Source organism: Rhinoderma darwinii, unplaced genomic scaffold (genome assembly GCF_050947455.1).
Source record: "Rhinoderma darwinii isolate aRhiDar2 unplaced genomic scaffold, aRhiDar2.hap1 Scaffold_516, whole genome shotgun sequence".
Taxonomy (NCBI): domain Eukaryota; kingdom Metazoa; phylum Chordata; class Amphibia; order Anura; family Rhinodermatidae; genus Rhinoderma; species Rhinoderma darwinii.
This window is the reverse complement of record NW_027464064.1, coordinates 228,260-253,390: the sequence shown is the minus strand read 5'-3', so window position 1 is coordinate 253,390 and position 25,131 is coordinate 228,260. Positions and strand designations below refer to the sequence as shown.

General features: G+C 47.7%; 17 non-coding genes across 17 annotated transcripts; all 17 read left to right on the top strand.

Annotated features, from left to right (window-relative positions):
• The first annotated feature begins 885 nt into the window (after positions 1-885).
• LOC142721242 (U2 spliceosomal RNA) lies at positions 886-1,076 on the top strand. The gene has a single exon (XR_012873994.1). It is a non-coding gene; the product is annotated as a U2 spliceosomal RNA (small nuclear RNA).
• Positions 1,077-2,314: 1,238 nt separating this feature from the next.
• On the top strand, positions 2,315-2,505 carry LOC142721241 (U2 spliceosomal RNA). Its single transcript, XR_012873993.1, has one exon. It is a non-coding gene; the product is annotated as a U2 spliceosomal RNA (small nuclear RNA).
• A 1,276-nt stretch (positions 2,506-3,781) lies between these two features.
• Positions 3,782-3,972, top strand: LOC142721239 (U2 spliceosomal RNA). The gene has a single exon (XR_012873991.1). It is a non-coding gene; the product is annotated as a U2 spliceosomal RNA (small nuclear RNA).
• A 1,296-nt stretch (positions 3,973-5,268) lies between these two features.
• On the top strand, positions 5,269-5,459 carry LOC142721237 (U2 spliceosomal RNA). The gene has a single exon (XR_012873990.1). It is a non-coding gene; the product is annotated as a U2 spliceosomal RNA (small nuclear RNA).
• Positions 5,460-6,755: 1,296 nt separating this feature from the next.
• Positions 6,756-6,946, top strand: LOC142721236 (U2 spliceosomal RNA). The gene has a single exon (XR_012873989.1). It is a non-coding gene; the product is annotated as a U2 spliceosomal RNA (small nuclear RNA).
• Positions 6,947-8,238: 1,292 nt separating this feature from the next.
• Positions 8,239-8,429, top strand: LOC142721235 (U2 spliceosomal RNA). Its single transcript, XR_012873988.1, has one exon. It is a non-coding gene; the product is annotated as a U2 spliceosomal RNA (small nuclear RNA).
• Positions 8,430-9,738: 1,309 nt separating this feature from the next.
• Positions 9,739-9,929, top strand: LOC142721234 (U2 spliceosomal RNA). Its single transcript, XR_012873987.1, has one exon. It is a non-coding gene; the product is annotated as a U2 spliceosomal RNA (small nuclear RNA).
• A 1,296-nt stretch (positions 9,930-11,225) lies between these two features.
• LOC142721232 (U2 spliceosomal RNA) lies at positions 11,226-11,416 on the top strand. The gene has a single exon (XR_012873985.1). It is a non-coding gene; the product is annotated as a U2 spliceosomal RNA (small nuclear RNA).
• Positions 11,417-12,708: 1,292 nt separating this feature from the next.
• LOC142721231 (U2 spliceosomal RNA) lies at positions 12,709-12,899 on the top strand. The gene has a single exon (XR_012873983.1). It is a non-coding gene; the product is annotated as a U2 spliceosomal RNA (small nuclear RNA).
• A 1,313-nt stretch (positions 12,900-14,212) lies between these two features.
• LOC142721230 (U2 spliceosomal RNA) lies at positions 14,213-14,403 on the top strand. Its single transcript, XR_012873982.1, has one exon. It is a non-coding gene; the product is annotated as a U2 spliceosomal RNA (small nuclear RNA).
• A 1,296-nt stretch (positions 14,404-15,699) lies between these two features.
• Positions 15,700-15,890, top strand: LOC142721229 (U2 spliceosomal RNA). Its single transcript, XR_012873981.1, has one exon. It is a non-coding gene; the product is annotated as a U2 spliceosomal RNA (small nuclear RNA).
• A 1,300-nt stretch (positions 15,891-17,190) lies between these two features.
• On the top strand, positions 17,191-17,381 carry LOC142721228 (U2 spliceosomal RNA). The gene has a single exon (XR_012873980.1). It is a non-coding gene; the product is annotated as a U2 spliceosomal RNA (small nuclear RNA).
• A 1,300-nt stretch (positions 17,382-18,681) lies between these two features.
• On the top strand, positions 18,682-18,872 carry LOC142721225 (U2 spliceosomal RNA). Its single transcript, XR_012873978.1, has one exon. It is a non-coding gene; the product is annotated as a U2 spliceosomal RNA (small nuclear RNA).
• Positions 18,873-20,188: 1,316 nt separating this feature from the next.
• Positions 20,189-20,379, top strand: LOC142721224 (U2 spliceosomal RNA). Its single transcript, XR_012873977.1, has one exon. It is a non-coding gene; the product is annotated as a U2 spliceosomal RNA (small nuclear RNA).
• A 1,281-nt stretch (positions 20,380-21,660) lies between these two features.
• LOC142721223 (U2 spliceosomal RNA) lies at positions 21,661-21,851 on the top strand. Its single transcript, XR_012873976.1, has one exon. It is a non-coding gene; the product is annotated as a U2 spliceosomal RNA (small nuclear RNA).
• Positions 21,852-23,147: 1,296 nt separating this feature from the next.
• On the top strand, positions 23,148-23,338 carry LOC142721222 (U2 spliceosomal RNA). The gene has a single exon (XR_012873975.1). It is a non-coding gene; the product is annotated as a U2 spliceosomal RNA (small nuclear RNA).
• Positions 23,339-24,610: 1,272 nt separating this feature from the next.
• LOC142721221 (U2 spliceosomal RNA) lies at positions 24,611-24,801 on the top strand. The gene has a single exon (XR_012873974.1). It is a non-coding gene; the product is annotated as a U2 spliceosomal RNA (small nuclear RNA).
• Positions 24,802-25,131: the final 330 nt, after the last annotated feature.

Below are 25,131 nucleotides of genomic sequence, written 5' to 3'. Positions count from 1 at the left end.
AAAGCAGCCCGCCCGCTCGCCTGCCCGCCACAATGGACCTACCTGTGTACACTAGATGGATGTGATGGAATGTACTGTCGTCCCTACATTTCAAGAAGAAGTAAGAATTGCAGTTGCAACAAAGCCTTGCTTGCCTACAAAGAGAGCAGCAATTTGGATTTGTTACTATGTTACCTAGAAGAATAACAAACTGTGCAAGGATGGAGGTTGTAGGAGCAAGGAGAAGTTGTCTGTAAAGTTGGTGGATGCCTATTTTCCATTTTGCAGTCCCTTGTCTCCCTCTTGTGGCCTCCTGGAGGCAACTAGCTGTGCAAAAAAAAGACAGCCTGGCGGCCGGCTGTTGCAGTGTTGCCCTCTCAGGCAACACTGAGTGACTGACTGAGCCTCACCGTCTTATATAAAGTTCAGACGGAACTTTGCACGTGTCATAGTGGAGCCCTCAGGATTCCAGAGCCAGCTTTCTGACATCATAATGGGGCCTCAGAGATAAAAGCCTGGGCCCAGGCAGTGTTGGTCAGTGCTGCTCAGCAGGCAGCACTGGACTGGACTGGATTACAGCTGATACAAGGTGTGAAGGAACAAGGGGTGGCTGTGGGCATGCACTTGCTGCCGCTGCCAGTGTTTATCTGCATGGCAGCAGGGCATTTGGGCGTTGCCAGGAAGGCGTTTTTATGTAGATTCCTCCTCTTTCAGCACTGCATTGTGGTGCAAGCAAAAGAAGCAAATCCTGTCTGGCTTCCTCTCCGGCCTTTATTCACCTCCCGTGTAGCTGTGAGTGTGTGAGCCTGCAGGGCCCCATGGAATTGCCTAGAAGTAGGCTGAATCGCTGCAAGGGCTGAACAGCAGTATCGGGCAGGCTCGGGCAACGCGCGGCCCGTTCGGGTTATCGCTTCTCGGCCTTTTGGCTAAGATCAAGTGTAGTATCTGTTCTTATCAGTTTAATATCTGATACGTCCCCTATCTGGGGACCATATATTAAATGGATTTTTAGAACAGGGAGATGGAAATAGAGCTTGCTCTGTCCACTCCACGCATTGACCTGGTATTGCAGTATTTCCAGGACCGGTGCACCCTTTCCTTATGTGTTGACTAAAAGCAGATTCCAAAAGTGTTTTTTGTCTTTGCTATTGTTTCTGTCTTTCTGAAGGGATCTCCCCTTTTAATCCCATTATTTCAACACCTGTTGGACAATGCATGAGTGATAATGAGCTCATTGATTAAATGCAATTAATGAATAGATTGCCACCTCTTGTTGTGTGTCGTCTGTGTTTCTGTGTTTCCGGCATTTCACATTGGAACACCTCATTCACCTTCCTTGTCTTCTCTCCGCCCTCCCTTTTAGGTAAGTTAAAGAGCTGCACCTGAGCCAGCCACTGATTGATTGATTGATTGATTGATTGATTGATTGATTGATTGATTGATTGATTGATTGATTGATGCAGCACAACAGTCAAATAGTGGAGTGGAGTAGGGGAACAGCAAACAGCCAATAAAGCAGCCCGCCCGCTCGCCTGCCCGCCACAATGGACCTACCTGTGTACACTAGATGGATGTGATGGAATGTACTGTCGTCCCTACATTTCAAGAAGAAGTAAGAATTGCAGTTGCAACAAAGCCTTGCTTGCCTACAAAGAGAGCAGCAATTTGGATTTGTTACTATGTTACCTAGAAGAATAACAAACTGTGCAATTTGCAGTCCCTTGTCTCCCTCTTGTGGCCTCCTGGAGGCAACTAGCTGTGCAAAAAAAAGACAGCCTGGCGGCCGGCTGTTGCAGTGTTGCCCTCTCAGGCAACACTGAGTGACTGACTGAGCCTCACCGTCTTATATAAAGTTCAGACGGAACTTTGCACGTGTCATAGTGGAGCCCTCAGGATTCCAGAGCCAGCTTTCTGACATCATAATGGGGCCTCAGAGATAAAAGCCTGGGCCCAGGCAGTGTTGGTCAGTGCTGCTCAGCAGGCAGCACTGGACTGGACTGGATTACAGCTGATACAAGGTGTGAAGGAACAAGGGGTGGCTGTGGGCATGCACTTGCTGCCGCTGCCAGTGTTTATCTGCATGGCAGCAGGGCATTTGGGCGTTGCCAGGAAGGCGTTTTTATGTAGATTCCTCCTCTTTCAGCACTGCATTGTGGTGCAAGCAAAAGAAGCAAATCCTGTCTGGCTTCCTCTCCGGCCTTTATTCACCTCCCGTGTAGCTGTGAGTGTGTGAGCCTGCAGGGCCCCATGGAATTGCCTAGAAGTAGGCTGAATCGCTGCAAGGGCTGAACAGCAGTATCGGGCAGGCTCGGGCAACGCGCGGCCCGTTCGGGTTATCGCTTCTCGGCCTTTTGGCTAAGATCAAGTGTAGTATCTGTTCTTATCAGTTTAATATCTGATACGTCCCCTATCTGGGGACCATATATTAAATGGATTTTTAGAACAGGGAGATGGAAATAGAGCTTGCTCTGTCCACTCCACGCATTGACCTGGTATTGCAGTATTTCCAGGACCGGTGCACCCTTTCCTTATGTGTTGACTAAAAGCAGATTCCAAAAGTGTTTTTTGTCTTTGCTATTGTTTCTGTCTTTCTGAAGGGATCTCCCCTTTTAATCCCATTATTTCAACACCTGTTGGACAATGCATGAGTGATAATGAGCTCATTGATTAAATGCAATTAATGAATAGATTGCCACCTCTTGTTGTGTGTCGTCTGTGTTTCTGTGTTTCCGGCATTTCACATTGGAACACCTCATTCACCTTCCTTGTCTTCTCTCCACCCTCCCTTTTAGGTAAGTTAAAGAGCTGCACCTGAGCCAGCCACTGATTGATTGATTGATTGATTGATTGATTGATTGATTGATGCAGCACAACAGTCAAATAGTGGAGTGGAGTAGGGGAACAGCAAACAGCCAATAGAGCAGCCCGCCCGCTCGCCTGCCCGCCACAATGGACCTACCTGTGTACACTAGATGGATGTGATGGAATGTACTGTCGTCCCTACATTTCAAGAAGAAGTAAGAATTGCAGTTGCAACAAAGCCTTGCTTGCCTACAAAGAGAGCAGCAATTTGGATTTGTTACTATGTTACCTAGAAGAATAACAAACTGTGCAAGGATGGAGGTTGTAGGAGCAAGGAGAAGTTGTCTGTAAAGTTGGTGGATGCCTATTTTCCATTTTGCAGTCCCTTGTCTCCCTCTTGTGGCCTCCTGGAGGCAACTAGCTGTGCAAAAAAAAGACAGCCTGGCGGCCGGCTGTTGCAGTGTTGCCCTCTCAGGCAACACTGAGTGACTGACTGAGCCTCACCGTCTTATATAAAGTTCAGACGGAACTTTGCACGTGTCATAGTGGAGCCCTCAGGATTCCAGAGCCAGCTTTCTGACATCATAATGGGGCCTCAGAGATAAAAGCCTGGGCCCAGGCAGTGTTGGTCAGTGCTGCTCAGCAGGCAGCACTGGACTGGACTGGATTACAGCTGATACAAGGTGTGAAGGAACAAGGGGTGGCTGTGGGCATGCACTTGCTGCCGCTGCCAGTGTTTATCTGCATGGCAGCAGGGCATTTGGGCGTTGCCAGGAAGGCGTTTTTATGTAGATTCCTCCTCTTTCAGCACTGCATTGTGGTGCAAGCAAAAGAAGCAAATCCTGTCTGGCTTCCTCTCCGGCCTTTATTCACCTCCCGTGTAGCTGTGAGTGTGTGAGCCTGCAGGGCCCCATGGAATTGCCTAGAAGTAGGCTGAATCGCTGCAAGGGCTGAACAGCAGTATCGGGCAGGCTCGGGCAACGCGCGGCCCGTTCGGGTTATCGCTTCTCGGCCTTTTGGCTAAGATCAAGTGTAGTATCTGTTCTTATCAGTTTAATATCTGATACGTCCCCTATCTGGGGACCATATATTAAATGGATTTTTAGAACAGGGAGATGGAAATAGAGCTTGCTCTGTCCACTCCACGCATTGACCTGGTATTGCAGTATTTCCAGGACCGGTGCACCCTTTCCTTATGTGTTGACTAAAAGCAGATTCCAAAAGTGTTTTTTGTCTTTGCTATTGTTTCTGTCTTTCTGAAGGGATCTCCCCTTTTAATCCCATTATTTCAACACCTGTTGGACAATGCATGAGTGATAATGAGCTCATTGATTAAATGCAATTAATGAATAGATTGCCACCTCTTGTTGTGTGTCGTCTGTGTTTCTGTGTTTCCGGCATTTCACATTGGAACACCTCATTCACCTTCCTTGTCTTCTCTCCGCCCTCCCTTTTAGGTAAGTTAAAGAGCTGCACCTGAGCCAGCCACTGATTGATTGATTGATTGATTGATTGATTGATTGATTGATTGATTGATTGATTGATTGATGCAGCACAACAGTCAAATAGTGGAGTGGAGTAGGGGAACAGCAAACAGCCAATAAAGCAGCCCGCCCGCTCGCCTGCCCGCCACAATGGACCTACCTGTGTACACTAGATGGATGTGATGGAATGTACTGTCGTCCCTACATTTCAAGAAGAAGTAAGAATTGCAGTTGCAACAAAGCCTTGCTTGCCTACAAAGAGAGCAGCAATTTGGATTTGTTACTATGTTACCTAGAAGAATAACAAACTGTGCAAGGATGGAGGTTGTAGGAGCAAGGAGAAGTTGTCTGTAAAGTTGGTGGATGCCTATTTTCCATTTTGCAGTCCCTTGTCTCCCTCTTGTGGCCTCCTGGAGGCAACTAGCTGTGCAAAAAAAAGACAGCCTGGCGGCCGGCTGTTGCAGTGTTGCCCTCTCAGGCAACACTGAGTGACTGACTGAGCCTCACCGTCTTATATAAAGTTCAGACGGAACTTTGCACGTGTCATAGTGGAGCCCTCAGGATTCCAGAGCCAGCTTTCTGACATCATAATGGGGCCTCAGAGATAAAAGCCTGGGCCCAGGCAGTGTTGGTCAGTGCTGCTCAGCAGGCAGCACTGGACTGGACTGGATTACAGCTGATACAAGGTGTGAAGGAACAAGGGGTGGCTGTGGGCATGCACTTGCTGCCGCTGCCAGTGTTTATCTGCATGGCAGCAGGGCATTTGGGCGTTGCCAGGAAGGCGTTTTTATGTAGATTCCTCCTCTTTCAGCACTGCATTGTGGTGCAAGCAAAAGAAGCAAATCCTGTCTGGCTTCCTCTCCGGCCTTTATTCACCTCCCGTGTAGCTGTGAGTGTGTGAGCCTGCAGGGCCCCATGGAATTGCCTAGAAGTAGGCTGAATCGCTGCAAGGGCTGAACAGCAGTATCGGGCAGGCTCGGGCAACGCGCGGCCCGTTCGGGTTATCGCTTCTCGGCCTTTTGGCTAAGATCAAGTGTAGTATCTGTTCTTATCAGTTTAATATCTGATACGTCCCCTATCTGGGGACCATATATTAAATGGATTTTTAGAACAGGGAGATGGAAATAGAGCTTGCTCTGTCCACTCCACGCATTGACCTGGTATTGCAGTATTTCCAGGACCGGTGCACCCTTTCCTTATGTGTTGACTAAAAGCAGATTCCAAAAGTGTTTTTTGTCTTTGCTATTGTTTCTGTCTTTCTGAAGGGATCTCCCCTTTTAATCCCATTATTTCAACACCTGTTGGACAATGCATGAGTGATAATGAGCTCATTGATTAAATGCAATTAATGAATAGATTGCCACCTCTTGTTGTGTGTCGTCTGTGTTTCTGTGTTTCCGGCATTTCACATTGGAACACCTCATTCACCTTCCTTGTCTTCTCTCCGCCCTCCCTTTTAGGTAAGTTAAAGAGCTGCACCTGAGCCAGCCACTGATTGATTGATTGATTGATTGATTGATTGATTGATTGATTGATTGATTGATTGATTGATGCAGCACAACAGTCAAATAGTGGAGTGGAGTAGGGGAACAGCAAACAGCCAATAAAGCAGCCCGCCCGCTCGCCTGCCCGCCACAATGGACCTACCTGTGTACACTAGATGGATGTGATGGAATGTACTGTCGTCCCTACATTTCAAGAAGAAGTAAGAATTGCAGTTGCAACAAAGCCTTGCTTGCCTACAAAGAGAGCAGCAATTTGGATTTGTTACTATGTTACCTAGAAGAATAACAAACTGTGCAAGGATGGAGGTTGTAGGAGCAAGGAGAAGTTGTCTGTAAAGTTGGTGGATGCCTATTTTCCATTTTGCAGTCCCTTGTCTCCCTCTTGTGGCCTCCTGGAGGCAACTAGCTGTGCAAAAAAAAGACAGCCTGGCGGCCGGCTGTTGCAGTGTTGCCCTCTCAGGCAACACTGAGTGACTGACTGAGCCTCACCGTCTTATATAAAGTTCAGACGGAACTTTGCACGTGTCATAGTGGAGCCCTCAGGATTCCAGAGCCAGCTTTCTGACATCATAATGGGGCCTCAGAGATAAAAGCCTGGGCCCAGGCAGTGTTGGTCAGTGCTGCTCAGCAGGCAGCACTGGACTGGACTGGATTACAGCTGATACAAGGTGTGAAGGAACAAGGGGTGGCTGTGGGCATGCACTTGCTGCCGCTGCCAGTGTTTATCTGCATGGCAGCAGGGCATTTGGGCGTTGCCAGGAAGGCGTTTTTATGTAGATTCCTCCTCTTTCAGCACTGCATTGTGGTGCAAGCAAAAGAAGCAAATCCTGTCTGGCTTCCTCTCCGGCCTTTATTCACCTCCCGTGTAGCTGTGAGTGTGTGAGCCTGCAGGGCCCCATGGAATTGCCTAGAAGTAGGCTGAATCGCTGCAAGGGCTGAACAGCAGTATCGGGCAGGCTCGGGCAACGCGCGGCCCGTTCGGGTTATCGCTTCTCGGCCTTTTGGCTAAGATCAAGTGTAGTATCTGTTCTTATCAGTTTAATATCTGATACGTCCCCTATCTGGGGACCATATATTAAATGGATTTTTAGAACAGGGAGATGGAAATAGAGCTTGCTCTGTCCACTCCACGCATTGACCTGGTATTGCAGTATTTCCAGGACCGGTGCACCCTTTCCTTATGTGTTGACTAAAAGCAGATTCCAAAAGTGTTTTTTGTCTTTGCTATTGTTTCTGTCTTTCTGAAGGGATCTCCCCTTTTAATCCCATTATTTCAACACCTGTTGGACAATGCATGAGTGATAATGAGCTCATTGATTAAATGCAATTAATGAATAGATTGCCACCTCTTGTTGTGTGTCGTCTGTGTTTCTGTGTTTCCGGCATTTCACATTGGAACACCTCATTCACCTTCCTTGTCTTCTCTCCGCCCTCCCTTTTAGGTAAGTTAAAGAGCTGCACCTGAGCCAGCCACTGATTGATTGATTGATTGATTGATTGATTGATTGATTGATTGATTGATTGATTGATGCAGCACAACAGTCAAATAGTGGAGTGGAGTAGGGGAACAGCAAACAGCCAATAAAGCAGCCCGCCCGCTCGCCTGCCCGCCACAATGGACCTACCTGTGTACACTAGATGGATGTGATGGAATGTACTGTCGTCCCTACATTTCAAGAAGAAGTAAGAATTGCAGTTGCAACAAAGCCTTGCTTGCCTACAAAGAGAGCAGCAATTTGGATTTGTTACTATGTTACCTAGAAGAATAACAAACTGTGCAAGGATGGAGGTTGTAGGAGCAAGGAGAAGTTGTCTGTAAAGTTGGTGGATGCCTATTTTCCATTTTGCAGTCCCTTGTCTCCCTCTTGTGGCCTCCTGGAGGCAACTAGCTGTGCAAAAAAAAGACAGCCTGGCGGCCGGCTGTTGCAGTGTTGCCCTCTCAGGCAACACTGAGTGACTGACTGAGCCTCACCGTCTTATATAAAGTTCAGACGGAACTTTGCACGTGTCATAGTGGAGCCCTCAGGATTCCAGAGCCAGCTTTCTGACATCATAATGGGGCCTCAGAGATAAAAGCCTGGGCCCAGGCAGTGTTGGTCAGTGCTGCTCAGCAGGCAGCACTGGACTGGACTGGATTACAGCTGATACAAGGTGTGAAGGAACAAGGGGTGGCTGTGGGCATGCACTTGCTGCCGCTGCCAGTGTTTATCTGCATGGCAGCAGGGCATTTGGGCGTTGCCAGGAAGGCGTTTTTATGTAGATTCCTCCTCTTTCAGCACTGCATTGTGGTGCAAGCAAAAGAAGCAAATCCTGTCTGGCTTCCTCTCCGGCCTTTATTCACCTCCCGTGTAGCTGTGAGTGTGTGAGCCTGCAGGGCCCCATGGAATTGCCTAGAAGTAGGCTGAATCGCTGCAAGGGCTGAACAGCAGTATCGGGCAGGCTCGGGCAACGCGCGGCCCGTTCGGGTTATCGCTTCTCGGCCTTTTGGCTAAGATCAAGTGTAGTATCTGTTCTTATCAGTTTAATATCTGATACGTCCCCTATCTGGGGACCATATATTAAATGGATTTTTAGAACAGGGAGATGGAAATAGAGCTTGCTCTGTCCACTCCACGCATTGACCTGGTATTGCAGTATTTCCAGGACCGGTGCACCCTTTCCTTATGTGTTGACTAAAAGCAGATTCCAAAAGTGTTTTTTGTCTTTGCTATTGTTTCTGTCTTTCTGAAGGGATCTCCCCTTTTAATCCCATTATTTCAACACCTGTTGGACAATGCATGAGTGATAATGAGCTCATTGATTAAATGCAATTAATGAATAGATTGCCACCTCTTGTTGTGTGTCGTCTGTGTTTCTGTGTTTCCGGCATTTCACATTGGAACACCTCATTCACCTTCCTTGTCTTCTCTCCGCCCTCCCTTTTAGGTAAGTTAAAGAGCTGCACCTGAGCCAGCCACTGATTGATTGATTGATTGATTGATTGATTGATTGATTGATTGATTGATTGATTGATTGATTGATGCAGCACAACAGTCAAATAGTGGAGTGGAGTAGGGGAACAGCAAACAGCCAATAAAGCAGCCCGCCCGCTCGCCTGCCCGCCACAATGGACCTACCTGTGTACACTAGATGGATGTGATGGAATGTACTGTCGTCCCTACATTTCAAGAAGAAGTAAGAATTGCAGTTGCAACAAAGCCTTGCTTGCCTACAAAGAGAGCAGCAATTTGGATTTGTTACTATGTTACCTAGAAGAATAACAAACTGTGCAAGGATGGAGGTTGTAGGAGCAAGGAGAAGTTGTCTGTAAAGTTGGTGGATGCCTATTTTCCATTTTGCAGTCCCTTGTCTCCCTCTTGTGGCCTCCTGGAGGCAACTAGCTGTGCAAAAAAAAGACAGCCTGGCGGCCGGCTGTTGCAGTGTTGCCCTCTCAGGCAACACTGAGTGACTGACTGAGCCTCACCGTCTTATATAAAGTTCAGACGGAACTTTGCACGTGTCATAGTGGAGCCCTCAGGATTCCAGAGCCAGCTTTCTGACATCATAATGGGGCCTCAGAGATAAAAGCCTGGGCCCAGGCAGTGTTGGTCAGTGCTGCTCAGCAGGCAGCACTGGACTGGACTGGATTACAGCTGATACAAGGTGTGAAGGAACAAGGGGTGGCTGTGGGCATGCACTTGCTGCCGCTGCCAGTGTTTATCTGCATGGCAGCAGGGCATTTGGGCGTTGCCAGGAAGGCGTTTTTTATGTAGATTCCTCCTCTTTCAGCACTGCATTGTGGTGCAAGCAAAAGAAGCAAATCCTGTCTGGCTTCCTCTCCGGCCTTTATTCACCTCCCGTGTAGCTGTGAGTGTGTGAGCCTGCAGGGCCCCATGGAATTGCCTAGAAGTAGGCTGAATCGCTGCAAGGGCTGAACAGCAGTATCGGGCAGGCTCGGGCAACGCGCGGCCCGTTCGGGTTATCGGGTTATCGCTTCTCGGCCTTTTGGCTAAGATCAAGTGTAGTATCTGTTCTTATCAGTTTAATATCTGATACGTCCCCTATCTGGGGACCATATATTAAATGGATTTTTAGAACAGGGAGATGGAAATAGAGCTTGCTCTGTCCACTCCACGCATTGACCTGGTATTGCAGTATTTCCAGGACCGGTGCACCCTTTCCTTATGTGTTGACTAAAAGCAGATTCCAAAAGTGTTTTTTGTCTTTGCTATTGTTTCTGTCTTTCTGAAGGGATCTCCCCTTTTAATCCCATTATTTCAACACCTGTTGGACAATGCATGAGTGATAATGAGCTCATTGATTAAATGCAATTAATGAATAGATTGCCACCTCTTGTTGTGTGTCGTCTGTGTTTCTGTGTTTCCGGCATTTCACATTGGAACACCTCATTCACCTTCCTTGTCTTCTCTCCGCCCTCCCTTTTAGGTAAGTTAAAGAGCTGCACCTGAGCCAGCCACTGATTGATTGATTGATTGATTGATTGATTGATTGATTGATTGATTGATTGATTGATTGATGCAGCACAACAGTCAAATAGTGGAGTGGAGTAGGGGAACAGCAAACAGCCAATAAAGCAGCCCGCCCGCTCGCCTGCCCGCCACAATGGACCTACCTGTGTACACTAGATGGATGTGATGGAATGTACTGTCGTCCCTACATTTCAAGAAGAAGTAAGAATTGCAGTTGCAACAAAGCCTTGCTTGCCTACAAAGAGAGCAGCAATTTGGATTTGTTACTATGTTACCTAGAAGAATAACAAACTGTGCAAGGATGGAGGTTGTAGGAGCAAGGAGAAGTTGTCTGTAAAGTTGGTGGATGCCTATTTTCCATTTTGCAGTCCCTTGTCTCCCTCTTGTGGCCTCCTGGAGGCAACTAGCTGTGCAAAAAAAAGACAGCCTGGCGGCCGGCTGTTGCAGTGTTGCCCTCTCAGGCAACACTGAGTGACTGACTGAGCCTCACCGTCTTATATAAAGTTCAGACGGAACTTTGCACGTGTCATAGTGGAGCCCTCAGGATTCCAGAGCCAGCTTTCTGACATCATAATGGGGCCTCAGAGATAAAAGCCTGGGCCCAGGCAGTGTTGGTCAGTGCTGCTCAGCAGGCAGCACTGGACTGGACTGGATTACAGCTGATACAAGGTGTGAAGGAACAAGGGGTGGCTGTGGGCATGCACTTGCTGCCGCTGCCAGTGTTTATCTGCATGGCAGCAGGGCATTTGGGCGTTGCCAGGAAGGCGTTTTTATGTAGATTCCTCCTCTTTCAGCACTGCATTGTGGTGCAAGCAAAAGAAGCAAATCCTGTCTGGCTTCCTCTCCGGCCTTTATTCACCTCCCGTGTAGCTGTGAGTGTGTGAGCCTGCAGGGCCCCATGGAATTGCCTAGAAGTAGGCTGAATCGCTGCAAGGGCTGAACAGCAGTATCGGGCAGGCTCGGGCAACGCGCGGCCCGTTCGGGTTATCGCTTCTCGGCCTTTTGGCTAAGATCAAGTGTAGTATCTGTTCTTATCAGTTTAATATCTGATACGTCCCCTATCTGGGGACCATATATTAAATGGATTTTTAGAACAGGGAGATGGAAATAGAGCTTGCTCTGTCCACTCCACGCATTGACCTGGTATTGCAGTATTTCCAGGACCGGTGCACCCTTTCCTTATGTGTTGACTAAAAGCAGATTCCAAAAGTGTTTTTTGTCTTTGCTATTGTTTCTGTCTTTCTGAAGGGATCTCCCCTTTTAATCCCATTATTTCAACACCTGTTGGACAATGCATGAGTGATAATGAGCTCATTGATTAAATGCAATTAATGAATAGATTGCCACCTCTTGTTGTGTGTCGTCTGTGTTTCTGTGTTTCCGGCATTTCACATTGGAACACCTCATTCACCTTCCTTGTCTTCTCTCCGCCCTCCCTTTTAGGTAAGTTAAAGAGCTGCACCTGAGCCAGCCACTGATTGATTGATTGATTGATTGATTGATTGATTGATTGATTGATTGATTGATTGATGCAGCACAACAGTCAAATAGTGGAGTGGAGTAGGGGAACAGCAAACAGCCAATAAAGCAGCCCGCCCGCTCGCCTGCCCGCCACAATGGACCTACCTGTGTACACTAGATGGATGTGATGGAATGTACTGTCGTCCCTACATTTCAAGAAGAAGTAAGAATTGCAGTTGCAACAAAGCCTTGCTTGCCTACAAAGAGAGCAGCAATTTGGATTTGTTACTATGTTACCTAGAAGAATAACAAACTGTGCAAGGATGGAGGTTGTAGGAGCAAGGAGAAGTTGTCTGTAAAGTTGGTGGATGCCTATTTTCCATTTTGCAGTCCCTTGTCTCCCTCTTGTGGCCTCCTGGAGGCAACTAGCTGTGCAAAAAAAAGACAGCCTGGCGGCCGGCTGTTGCAGTGTTGCCCTCTCAGGCAACACTGAGTGACTGACTGAGCCTCACCGTCTTATATAAAGTTCAGACGGAACTTTGCACGTGTCATAGTGGAGCCCTCAGGATTCCAGAGCCAGCTTTCTGACATCATAATGGGGCCTCAGAGATAAAAGCCTGGGCCCAGGCAGTGTTGGTCAGTGCTGCTCAGCAGGCAGCACTGGACTGGACTGGATTACAGCTGATACAAGGTGTGAAGGAACAAGGGGTGGCTGTGGGCATGCACTTGCTGCCGCTGCCAGTGTTTATCTGCATGGCAGCAGGGCATTTGGGCGTTGCCAGGAAGGCGTTTTTATGTAGATTCCTCCTCTTTCAGCACTGCATTGTGGTGCAAGCAAAAGAAGCAAATCCTGTCTGGCTTCCTCTCCGGCCTTTATTCACCTCCCGTGTAGCTGTGAGTGTGTGAGCCTGCAGGGCCCCATGGAATTGCCTAGAAGTAGGCTGAATCGCTGCAAGGGCTGAACAGCAGTATCGGGCAGGCTCGGGCAACGCGCGGCCCGTTCGGGTTATCGCTTCTCGGCCTTTTGGCTAAGATCAAGTGTAGTATCTGTTCTTATCAGTTTAATATCTGATACGTCCCCTATCTGGGGACCATATATTAAATGGATTTTTAGAACAGGGAGATGGAAATAGAGCTTGCTCTGTCCACTCCACGCATTGACCTGGTATTGCAGTATTTCCAGGACCGGTGCACCCTTTCCTTATGTGTTGACTAAAAGCAGATTCCAAAAGTGTTTTTTGTCTTTGCTATTGTTTCTGTCTTTCTGAAGGGATCTCCCCTTTTAATCCCATTATTTCAACACCTGTTGGACAATGCATGAGTGATAATGAGCTCATTGATTAAATGCAATTAATGAATAGATTGCCACCTCTTGTTGTGTGTCGTCTGTGTTTCTGTGTTTCCGGCATTTCACATTGGAACACCTCATTCACCTTCCTTGTCTTCTCTCCGCCCTCCCTTTTAGGTAAGTTAAAGAGCTGCACCTGAGCCAGCCACTGATTGATTGATTGATTGATTGATTGATTGATTGATTGATTGATTGATTGATTGATTGATTGATTGATTGATTGATGCAGCACAACAGTCAAATAGTGGAGTGGAGTAGGGGAACAGCAAACAGCCAATAAAGCAGCCCGCCCGCTCGCCTGCCCGCCACAATGGACCTACCTGTGTACACTAGATGGATGTGATGGAATGTACTGTCGTCCCTACATTTCAAGAAGAAGTAAGAATTGCAGTTGCAACAAAGCCTTGCTTGCCTACAAAGAGAGCAGCAATTTGGATTTGTTACTATGTTACCTAGAAGAATAACAAACTGTGCAAGGATGGAGGTTGTAGGAGCAAGGAGAAGTTGTCTGTAAAGTTGGTGGATGCCTATTTTCCATTTTGCAGTCCCTTGTCTCCCTCTTGTGGCCTCCTGGAGGCAACTAGCTGTGCAAAAAAAAGACAGCCTGGCGGCCGGCTGTTGCAGTGTTGCCCTCTCAGGCAACACTGAGTGACTGACTGAGCCTCACCGTCTTATATAAAGTTCAGACGGAACTTTGCACGTGTCATAGTGGAGCCCTCAGGATTCCAGAGCCAGCTTTCTGACATCATAATGGGGCCTCAGAGATAAAAGCCTGGGCCCAGGCAGTGTTGGTCAGTGCTGCTCAGCAGGCAGCACTGGACTGGACTGGATTACAGCTGATACAAGGTGTGAAGGAACAAGGGGTGGCTGTGGGCATGCACTTGCTGCCGCTGCCAGTGTTTATCTGCATGGCAGCAGGGCATTTGGGCGTTGCCAGGAAGGCGTTTTTTATGTAGATTCCTCCTCTTTCAGCACTGCATTGTGGTGCAAGCAAAAGAAGCAAATCCTGTCTGGCTTCCTCTCCGGCCTTTATTCACCTCCCGTGTAGCTGTGAGTGTGTGAGCCTGCAGGGCCCCATGGAATTGCCTAGAAGTAGGCTGAATCGCTGCAAGGGCTGAACAGCAGTATCGGGCAGGCTCGGGCAACGCGCGGCCCGTTCGGGTTATCGCTTCTCGGCCTTTTGGCTAAGATCAAGTGTAGTATCTGTTCTTATCAGTTTAATATCTGATACGTCCCCTATCTGGGGACCATATATTAAATGGATTTTTAGAACAGGGAGATGGAAATAGAGCTTGCTCTGTCCACTCCACGCATTGACCTGGTATTGCAGTATTTCCAGGACCGGTGCACCCTTTCCTTATGTGTTGACTAAAAGCAGATTCCAAAAGTGTTTTTTGTCTTTGCTATTGTTTCTGTCTTTCTGAAGGGATCTCCCCTTTTAATCCCATTATTTCAACACCTGTTGGACAATGCATGAGTGATAATGAGCTCATTGATTAAATGCAATTAATGAATAGATTGCCACCTCTTGTTGTGTGTCGTCTGTGTTTCTGTGTTTCCGGCATTTCACATTGGAACACCTCATTCACCTTCCTTGTCTTCTCTCCGCCCTCCCTTTTAGGTAAGTTAAAGAGCTGCACCTGAGCCAGCCACTGATTGATTGATTGATTGATTGATTGATTGATTGATTGATTGATTGATTGATTGATTGATGCAGCACAACAGTCAAATAGTGGAGTGGAGTAGGGGAACAGCAAACAGCCAATAAAGCAGCCCGCCCGCTCGCCTGCCCGCCACAATGGACCTACCTGTGTACACTAGATGGATGTGATGGAATGTACTGTCGTCCCTACATTTCAAGAAGAAGTAAGAATTGCAGTTGCAACAAAGCCTTGCTTGCCTACAAAGAGAGCAGCAATTTGGATTTGTTACTATGTTACCTAGAAGAATAACAAACTGTGCAAGGATGGAGGTTGTAGGAGCAAGGAGAAGTTGTCTGTAAAGTTGGTGGATGCCTATTTTCCATTTTGCAGTCCCTTGTCTCCCTCTTGTGGCCTCCTGGAGGCAACTAGCTGTGCAAAAAAAAGACAGCCTGGCGGCCGGCTGTTGCAGTGTTGCCCTCTCAGGCAACACTGAGTGACTGACTGAGCCTCACCGTCTTATATAAAGTTCAGACGGAACTTTGCACGTGTCATAGTGGAGCCCTCAGGATTCCAGAGCCAGCTTTCTGACATCATAATGGGGCCTCAGAGATAAAAGCCTGGGCCCAGGCAGTGTTGGTCAGTGCTGCTCAGCAGGCAGCACTGGACTGGACTGGATTACAGCTGATACAAGGTGTGAAGGAACAAGGGGTGGCTGTGGGCATGCACTTGCTGCCGCTGCCAGTGTTTATCTGCATGGCAGCAGGGCATTTGGGCGTTGCCAGGAAGGCGTTTTTATGTAGATTCCTCCTCTTTCAGCACTGCATTGTGGTGCAAGCAAAAGAAGCAAATCCTGTCTGGCTTCCTCTCCGGCCTTTATTCACCTCCCGTGTAGCTGTGAGTGTGTGAGCCTGCAGGGCCCCATGGAATTGCCTAGAAGTAGGCTGAATCGCTGCAAGGGCTGAACAGCAGTATCGGGCAGGCTCGGGCAACGCGCGGCCCGTTCGGGTTATCGCTTCTCGGCCTTTTGGCTAAGATCAAGTGTAGTATCTGTTCTTATCAGTTTAATATCTGATACGTCCCCTATCTGGGGACCATATATTAAATGGATTTTTAGAACAGGGAGATGGAAATAGAGCTTGCTCTGTCCACTCCACGCATTGACCTGGTATTGCAGTATTTCCAGGACCGGTGCACCCTTTCCTTATGTGTTGACTAAAAGCAGATTCCAAAAGTGTTTTTTGTCTTTGCTATTGTTTCTGTCTTTCTGAAGGGATCTCCCCTTTTAATCCCATTATTTCAACACCTGTTGGACAATGCATGAGTGATAATGAGCTCATTGATTAAATGCAATTAATGAATAGATTGCCACCTCTTGTTGTGTGTCGTCTGTGTTTCTGTGTTTCCGGCATTTCACATTGGAACACCTCATTCACCTTCCTTGTCTTCTCTCCGCCCTCCCTTTTAGGTAAGTTAAAGAGCTGCACCTGAGCCAGCCACTGATTGATTGATTGATTGATTGATTGATTGATTGATTGATTGATTGATTGATTGATTGATTGATGCAGCACAACAGTCAAATAGTGGAGTGGAGTAGGGGAACAGCAAACAGCCAATAAAGCAGCCCGCCCGCTCGCCTGCCCGCCACAATGGACCTACCTGTGTACACTAGATGGATGTGATGGAATGTACTGTCGTCCCTACATTTCAAGAAGAAGTAAGAATTGCAGTTGCAACAAAGCCTTGCTTGCCTACAAAGAGAGCAGCAATTTGGATTTGTTACTATGTTACCTAGAAGAATAACAAACTGTGCAAGGATGGAGGTTGTAGGAGCAAGGAGAAGTTGTCTGTAAAGTTGGTGGATGCCTATTTTCCATTTTGCAGTCCCTTGTCTCCCTCTTGTGGCCTCCTGGAGGCAACTAGCTGTGCAAAAAAAAGACAGCCTGGCGGCCGGCTGTTGCAGTGTTGCCCTCTCAGGCAACACTGAGTGACTGACTGAGCCTCACCGTCTTATATAAAGTTCAGACGGAACTTTGCACGTGTCATAGTGGAGCCCTCAGGATTCCAGAGCCAGCTTTCTGACATCATAATGGGGCCTCAGAGATAAAAGCCTGGGCCCAGGCAGTGTTGGGCAGTGCTGCTCAGCAGGCAGCACTGGACTGGACTGGATTACAGCTGATACAAGGTGTGAAGGAACAAGGGGTGGCTGTGGGCATGCACTTGCTGCCGCTGCCAGTGTTTATCTGCATGGCAGCAGGGCATTTGGGCGTTGCCAGGAAGGCGTTTTTATGTAGATTCCTCCTCTTTCAGCACTGCATTGTGGTGCAAGCAAAAGAAGCAAATCCTGTCTGGCTTCCTCTCCGGCCTTTATTCACCTCCCGTGTAGCTGTGAGTGTGTGAGCCTGCAGGGCCCCATGGAATTGCCTAGAAGTAGGCTGAATCGCTGCAAGGGCTGAACAGCAGTATCGGGCAGGCTCGGGCAACGCGCGGCCCGTTCGGGTTATCGCTTCTCGGCCTTTTGGCTAAGATCAAGTGTAGTATCTGTTCTTATCAGTTTAATATCTGATACGTCCCCTATCTGGGGACCATATATTAAATGGATTTTTAGAACAGGGAGATGGAAATAGAGCTTGCTCTGTCCACTCCACGCATTGACCTGGTATTGCAGTATTTCCAGGACCGGTGCACCCTTTCCTTATGTGTTGACTAAAAGCAGATTCCAAAAGTGTTTTTTGTCTTTGCTATTGTTTCTGTCTTTCTGAAGGGATCTCCCCTTTTAATCCCATTATTTCAACACCTGTTGGACAATGCATGAGTGATAATGAGCTCATTGATTAAATGCAATTAATGAATAGATTGCCACCTCTTGTTGTGTGTCGTCTGTGTTTCTGTGTTTCCGGCATTTCACATTGGAACACCTCATTCACCTTCCTTGTCTTCTCTCCGCCCTCCCTTTTAGGTAAGTTAAAGAGCTGCACCTGAGCCAGCCACTGATTGATTGATTGATTGATTGATTGATTGATTGATTGATTGATTGATTGATTGATTGATTGATGCAGCACAACAGTCAAATAGTGGAGTGGAGTAGGGGAACAGCAAACAGCCAATAAAGCAGCCCGCCCGCTCGCCTGCCCGCCACAATGGACCTACCTGTGTACACTAGATGGATGTGATGGAATGTACTGTCGTCCCTACATTTCAAGAAGAAGTAAGAATTGCAGTTGCAACAAAGCCTTGCTTGCCTACAAAGAGAGCAGCAATTTGGATTTGTTACTATGTTACCTAGAAGAATAACAAACTGTGCAAGGATGGAGGTTGTAGGAGCAAGGAGAAGTTGTCTGTAAAGTTGGTGGATGCCTATTTTCCATTTTGCAGTCCCTTGTCTCCCTCTTGTGGCCTCCTGGAGGCAACTAGCTGTGCAAAAAAAAGACAGCCTGGCGGCCGGCTGTTGCAGTGTTGCCCTCTCAGGCAACACTGAGTGACTGACTGAGCCTCACCGTCTTATATAAAGTTCAGACGGAACTTTGCACGTGTCATAGTGGAGCCCTCAGGATTCCAGAGCCAGCTTTCTGACATCATAATGGGGCCTCAGAGATAAAAGCCTGGGCCCAGGCAGTGTTGGTCAGTGCTGCTCAGCAGGCAGCACTGGACTGGACTGGATTACAGCTGATACAAGGTGTGAAGGAACAAGGGGTGGCTGTGGGCATGCACTTGCTGCCGCTGCCAGTGTTTATCTGCATGGCAGCAGGGCATTTGGGCGTTGCCAGGAAGGCGTTTTTATGTAGATTCCTCCTCTTTCAGCACTGCATTGTGGTGCAAGCAAAAGAAGCAAATCCTGTCTGGCTTCCTCTCCGGCCTTTATTCACCTCCCGTGTAGCTGTGAGTGTGTGAGCCTGCAGGGCCCCATGGAATTGCCTAGAAGTAGGCTGAATCGCTGCAAGGGCTGAACAGCAGTATCGGGCAGGCTCGGGCAACGCGCGGCCCGTTCGGGTTATCGCTTCTCGGCCTTTTGGCTAAGATCAAGTGTAGTATCTGTTCTTATCAGTTTAATATCTGATACGTCCCCTATCTGGGGACCATATATTAAATGGATTTTTAGAACAGGGAGATGGAAATAGAGCTTGCTCTGTCCACTCCACGCATTGACCTGGTATTGCAGTATTTCCAGGACCGGTGCACCCTTTCCTTATGTGTTGACTAAAAGCAGATTCCAAAAGTGTTTTTTGTCTTTGCTATTGTTTCTGTCTTTCTGAAGGGATCTCCCCTTTTAATCCCATTATTTCAACACCTGTTGGACAATGCATGAGTGATAATGAGCTCATTGATTAAATGCAATTAATGAATAGATTGCCACCTCTTGTTGTGTGTCGTCTGTGTTTCTGTGTTTCCGGCATTTCACATTGGAACACCTCATTCACCTTCCTTGTCTTCTCTCCGCCCTCCCTTTTAGGTAAGTTAAAGAGCTGCACCTGAGCCAGCCACTGATTGATTGATTGATTGATTGATTGATTGATTGATTGATTGATTGATTGATTGATTGATTGATTGATTGATTGATTGATGCAGCACAACAGTCAAATAGTGGAGTGGAGTAGGGGAACAGCAAACAGCCAATAAAGCAGCCCGCCCGCTCGCCTGCCCGCCACAATGGACCTACCTGTGTACACTAGATGGATGTGATGGAATGTACTGTCGTCCCTACATTTCAAGAAGAAGTAAGAATTGCAGTTGCAACAAAGCCTTGCTTGCCTACAAAGAGAGCAGCAATTTGGATTTGTTACTATGTTACCTAGAAGAATAACAAACTGTGCAAGGATGGAGGTTGTAGGAGCAAGGAGAAGTTGTCTGTAAAGTTGGTGGATGCCTATTTTCCATTTTGCAGTCCCTTGTCTCCCTCTTGTGGCCTCCTGGAGGCAACTAGCTGTGCAAAAAAAAGACAGCCTGGCGGCCGGCTGTTGCAGTGTTGCCCTCTCAGGCAACACTGAGTGACTGACTGAGCCTCACCGTCTTATATAAAGTTCAGACGGAACTTTGCACGTGTCATAGTGGAGCCCTCAGGATTCCAGAGCCAGCTTTCTGACATCATAATGGGGCCTCAGAGATAAAAGCCTGGGCCCAGGCAGTGTTGGTCAGTGCTGCTCAGCAGGCAGCACTGGACTGGACTGGATTACAGCTGATACAAGGTGTGAAGGAACAAGGGGTGGCTGTGGGCATGCACTTGCTGCCGCTGCCAGTGTTTATCTGCATGGCAGCAGGGCATTTGGGCGTTGCCAGGAAGGCGTTTTTATGTAGATTCCTCCTCTTTCAGCACTGCATTGTGGTGCAAGCAAAAGAAGCAAATCCTGTCTGGCTTCCTCTCCGGCCTTTATTCACCTCCCGTGTAGCTGTGAGTGTGTGAGCCTGCAGGGCCCCATGGAATTGCCTAGAAGTAGGCTGAATCGCTGCAAGGGCTGAACAGCAGTATCGGGCAGGCTCGGGCAACGCGCGGCCCGTTCGGGTTATCGCTTCTCGGCCTTTTGGCTAAGATCAAGTGTAGTATCTGTTCTTATCAGTTTAATATCTGATACGTCCCCTATCTGGGGACCATATATTAAATGGATTTTTAGAACAGGGAGATGGAAATAGAGCTTGCTCTGTCCACTCCACGCATTGACCTGGTATTGCAGTATTTCCAGGACCGGTGCACCCTTTCCTTATGTGTTGACTAAGAGCAGATTCCAAAAGTGTTTTTTGTCTTTGCTATTGTTTCTGTCTTTCTGAAGGGATCTCCCCTTTTAATCCCATTATTTCAACACCTGTTGGACAATGCATGAGTGATAATGAGCTCATTGATTAAATGCAATTAATGAATAGATTGCCACCTCTTGTTGTGTGTCGTCTGTGTTTCTGTGTTTCCGGCATTTCACATTGGAACACCTCATTCACCTTCCTTGTCTTCTCTCCGCCCTCCCTTTTAGGTAAGTTAAAGAGATGCACCTGAGCCAGCCACTTGATTGATTGATTGATTGATTGATTGATTGATTGATTGATTGATGCAGCACAACAGTCAAATAGTGGAGTGGAGTAGGGGAACAGCAAACAGCCAATAAAGCAGCCCGCCCGCTCGCCTGCCCGCCACAATGGACCTACCTGTGTACACTAGATGGATGTGATGGAATGTACTGTCGTCCCTACATTTCAAGAAGAAGTAAGAATTGCAGTTGCAACAAAGCCTTGCTTGCCTACAAAGAGAGCAGCAATTTGGATTTGTTACTATGTTACCTAGAAGAATAACAAACTGTGCAAGGATGGAGGTTGTAGGAGCAAGGAGAAGTTGTCTGTAAAGTTGGTGGATGCCTATTTTCCATTTTGCAGTCCCTTGTCTCCCTCTTGTGGCCTCCTGGAGGCAACTAGCTGTGCAAAAAAAAGACAGCCTGGCGGCCGGCTGTTGCAGTGTTGCCCTCTCAGGCAACACTGAGTGACTGACTGAGCCTCACCGTCTTATATAAAGTTCAGACGGAACTTTGCACGTGTCATAGTGGAGCCCTCAGGATTCCAGAGCCAGCTTTCTGACATCATAATGGGGCCTCAGAGATAAAAGCCTGGGCCCAGGCAGTGTTGGTCAGTGCTGCTCAGCAGGCAGCACTGGACTGGACTGGATTACAGCTGATACAAGGTGTGAAGGAACAAGGGGTGGCTGTGGGCATGCACTTGCTGCCGCTGCCAGTGTTTATCTGCATGGCAGCAGGGCATTTGGGCGTTGCCAGGAAGGCGTTTTTATGTAGATTCCTCCTCTTTCAGCACTGCATTGTGGTGCAAGCAAAAGAAGCAAATCCTGTCTGGCTTCCTCTCCGGCCTTTATTCACCTCCCGTGTAGCTGTGAGTGTGTGAGCCTGCAGGGCCCCATGGAATTGCCTAGAAGTAGGCTGAATCGCTGCAAGGGCTGAACAGCAGTATCGGGCAGGCTCGGGCAACGCGCGGCCCGTTCGGGTTATCGCTTCTCGGCCTTTTGGCTAAGATCAAGTGTAGTATCTGTTCTTATCAGTTTAATATCTGATACGTCCCCTATCTGGGGACCATATATTAAATGGATTTTTAGAACAGGGAGATGGAAATAGAGCTTGCTCTGTCCACTCCACGCATTGACCTGGTATTGCAGTATTTCCAGGACCGGTGCACCCTTTCCTTATGTGTTGACTAAAAGCAGATTCCAAAAGTGTTTTTTGTCTTTGCTATTGTTTCTGTCTTTCTGAAGGGATCTCCCCTTTTAATCCCATTATTTCAACACCTGTTGGACAATGCATGAGTGATAATGAGCTCATTGATTAAATGCAATTAATGAATAGATTGCCACCTCTTGTTGTGTGTCGTCTGTGTTTCTGTGTTTCCGGCATTTCACATTGGAACACCTCATTCACCTTCCTTGTCTTCTCTCCGCCCTCCCTTTTAGGTAAGTTAAAGAGCTGCACCTGAGCCAGCCACTGATTGATTGATTGATTGATTGATTGATTGATTGATTGATTGATTGATTGATTGATTGATGCAGCACAACAGTCAAATAGTGGAGTGGAGTAGGGGAACAGCAAACAGCCAATAAAGCAGCCCGCCCGCTCGCCTGCCCGCCACAATGGACCTACCTGTGTACACTAGATGGATGTGATGGAATGTACTGTCGTCCCTACATTTCAAGAAGAAGTAAGAATTGCAGTTGCAACAAAGCCTTGCTTGCCTACAAAGAGAGCAGCAATTTGGATTTGTTACTATGTTACCTAGAAGAATAACAAACTGTGCAAGGATGGAGGTTGTAGGAGCAAGGAGAAGTTGTCTGTAAAGTTGGTGGATGCCTATTTTCCATTTTGCAGTCCCTTGTCTCCCTCTTGTGGCCTCCTGGAGGCAACTAGCTGTGCAAAAAAAAGACAGCCTGGCGGCCGGCTGTTGCAGTGTTGCCCTCTCAGGCAACACTGAGTGACTGACTGAGCCTCACCGTCTTATATAAAGTTCAGACGGAACTTTGCACGTGTCATAGTGGAGCCCTCAGGATTCCAGAGCCAGCTTTCTGACATCATAATGGGGCCTCAGAGATAAAAGCCTGGGCCCAGGCAGTGTTGGTCAGTGCTGCTCAGCAGGCAGCACTGGACTGGACTGGATTACAGCTGATACAAGGTGTGAAGGAACAAGGGGTGGCTGTGGGCATGCACTTGCTGCCGCTGCCAGTGTTTATCTGCATGGCAGCAGGGCATTTGGGCGTTGCCAGGAAGGCGTTTTTATGTAGATTCCTCCTCTTTCAGCACTGCATTGTGGTGCAAGCAAAAGAAGCAAATCCTGTCTGGCTTCCTCTCCGGCCTTTATTCACCTCCCGTGTAGCTGTGAGTGTGTGAGCCTGCAGGGCCCCATGGAATTGCCTAGAAGTAGGCTGAATCGCTGCAAGGGCTGAACAGCAGTATCGGGCAGGCTCGGGCAACGCGCGGCCTGTTCGGGTTATCGCTTCTCGGCCTTTTGGCTAAGATCAAGTGTAGTATCTGTTCTTATCAGTTTAATATCTGATACGTCCCCTATCTGGGGACCATATATTAAATGGATTTTTAGAACAGGGAGATGGAAATAGAGCTTGCTCTGTCCACTCCACGCATTGACCTGGTATTGCAGTATTTCCAGGACCGGTGCACCCTTTCCTTATGTGTTGACTAAAAGCAGATTCCAAAAGTGTTTTTTGTCTTTGCTATTGTTTCTGTCTTTCTGAAGGGATCTCCCCTTTTAATCCCATTATTTCAACACCTGTTGGACAATGCATGAGTGATAATGAGCTCATTGATTAAATGCAATTAATGAATAGATTGCCACCTCTTGTTGTGTGTCGTCTGTGTTTCTGTGTTTCCGGCATTTCACATTGGAACACCTCATTCACCTTCCTTGTCTTCTCTCCGCCCTCCCTTTTAGGTAAGTTAAAGAGCTGCACCTGAGCCAGCCACTGATTGATTGATTGATTGATTGATTGATTGATTGATGCAGCACAACAGTCAAATAGTGGAGTGGAGTAGGGGAACAGCAAACAGCCAATAAAGCAGCCCGCCCGCTCGCCTGCCCGCCACAATGGACCTACCTGTGTACACTAGATGGATGTGATGGAATGTACTGTCGTCCCTACATTTCAAGAAGAAGTAAGAATTGCAGTTGCAACAAAGCCTTGCTTGCCTACAAAGAGAGCAGCAATTTGGATTTGTTACTATGTTACCTAGAAGAATAACAAACTGTGCAAGGATGGAGGTTGTAGGAGCAAGGAGAAGTTGTCTGTAAAGTTGGTGGATGCCTATTTTCCATTTTGCAGTCCCTTGTCTCCCTCTTGTGGCCTCCTGGAGGCAACTAGCTGTGCAAAAAAAAGACAGCCTGGCGGCCGGCTGTTGCAGTGTTGCCCTCTCAGGCAACACTGAGTGACTGACTGAGCCTCACCGTCTTATATAAAGTTCAGACGGAACTTTGCACGTGTCATAGTGGAGCCCTCAGGATTCCAGAGCCAGCTTTCTGACATCATAATGGGGCCTCAGAGATAAAAGCCTGGGCCCAGGCAGTGTTGGTCAGTGCTGCTCAGCAGGCAGCACTGGACTGGACTGGATTACAGCTGATACAAGGTGTGAAGGAACAAGGGGTGGCTGTGGGCATGCACTTGCTGCCGCTGCCAGTGTTTATCTGCATGGCAGCAGGGCATTTGGGCGTTGCCAGGAAGGCGTTTTTATGTAGATTCCTCCTCTTTCAGCACTGCATTGTGGTGCAAGCAAAAGAAGCAAATCCTGTCTGGCTTCCTCTCCGGCCTTTATTCACCTCCCGTGTAGCTGTGAGTGTGTGAGCCTGCAGGGCCCCATGGAATTGCCTAGAAGTAGGCTGAATCGCTGCAAGGGCTGAACAGCAGTATCGGGCAGGCTCGGGCAACGCGCGGCCCGTTCGGGTTATCGCTTCTCGGCCTTTTGGCTAAGATCAAGTGTAGTATCTGTTCTTATCAGTTTAATATCTGATACGTCCCCTATCTGGGGACCATATATTAAATGGATTTTTAGAACAGGGAGATGGAAATAGAGCTTGCTCTGTCCACTCCACGCATTGACCTGGTATTGCAGTATTTCCAGGACCGGTGCACCCTTTCCTTATGTGTTGACTAAAAGCAGATTCCAAAAGTGTTTTTTGTCTTTGCTATTGTTTCTGTCTTTCTGAAGGGATCTCCCCTTTTAATCCCATTATTTCAACACCTGTTGGACAATGCATGAGTGATAATGAGCTCATTGATTAAATGCAATTAATGAATAGATTGCCACCTCTTGTTGTGTGTCGTCTGTGTTTCTGTGTTTCCGGCATTTCACATTGGAACACCTCATTCACCTTCCTTGTCTTCTCTCCGCCCTCCCTTTTAGGTAAGTTAAAGAGCTGCACCTGAGCCAGCCACTTGATTGATTGATTGATTGATTGATTGATTGA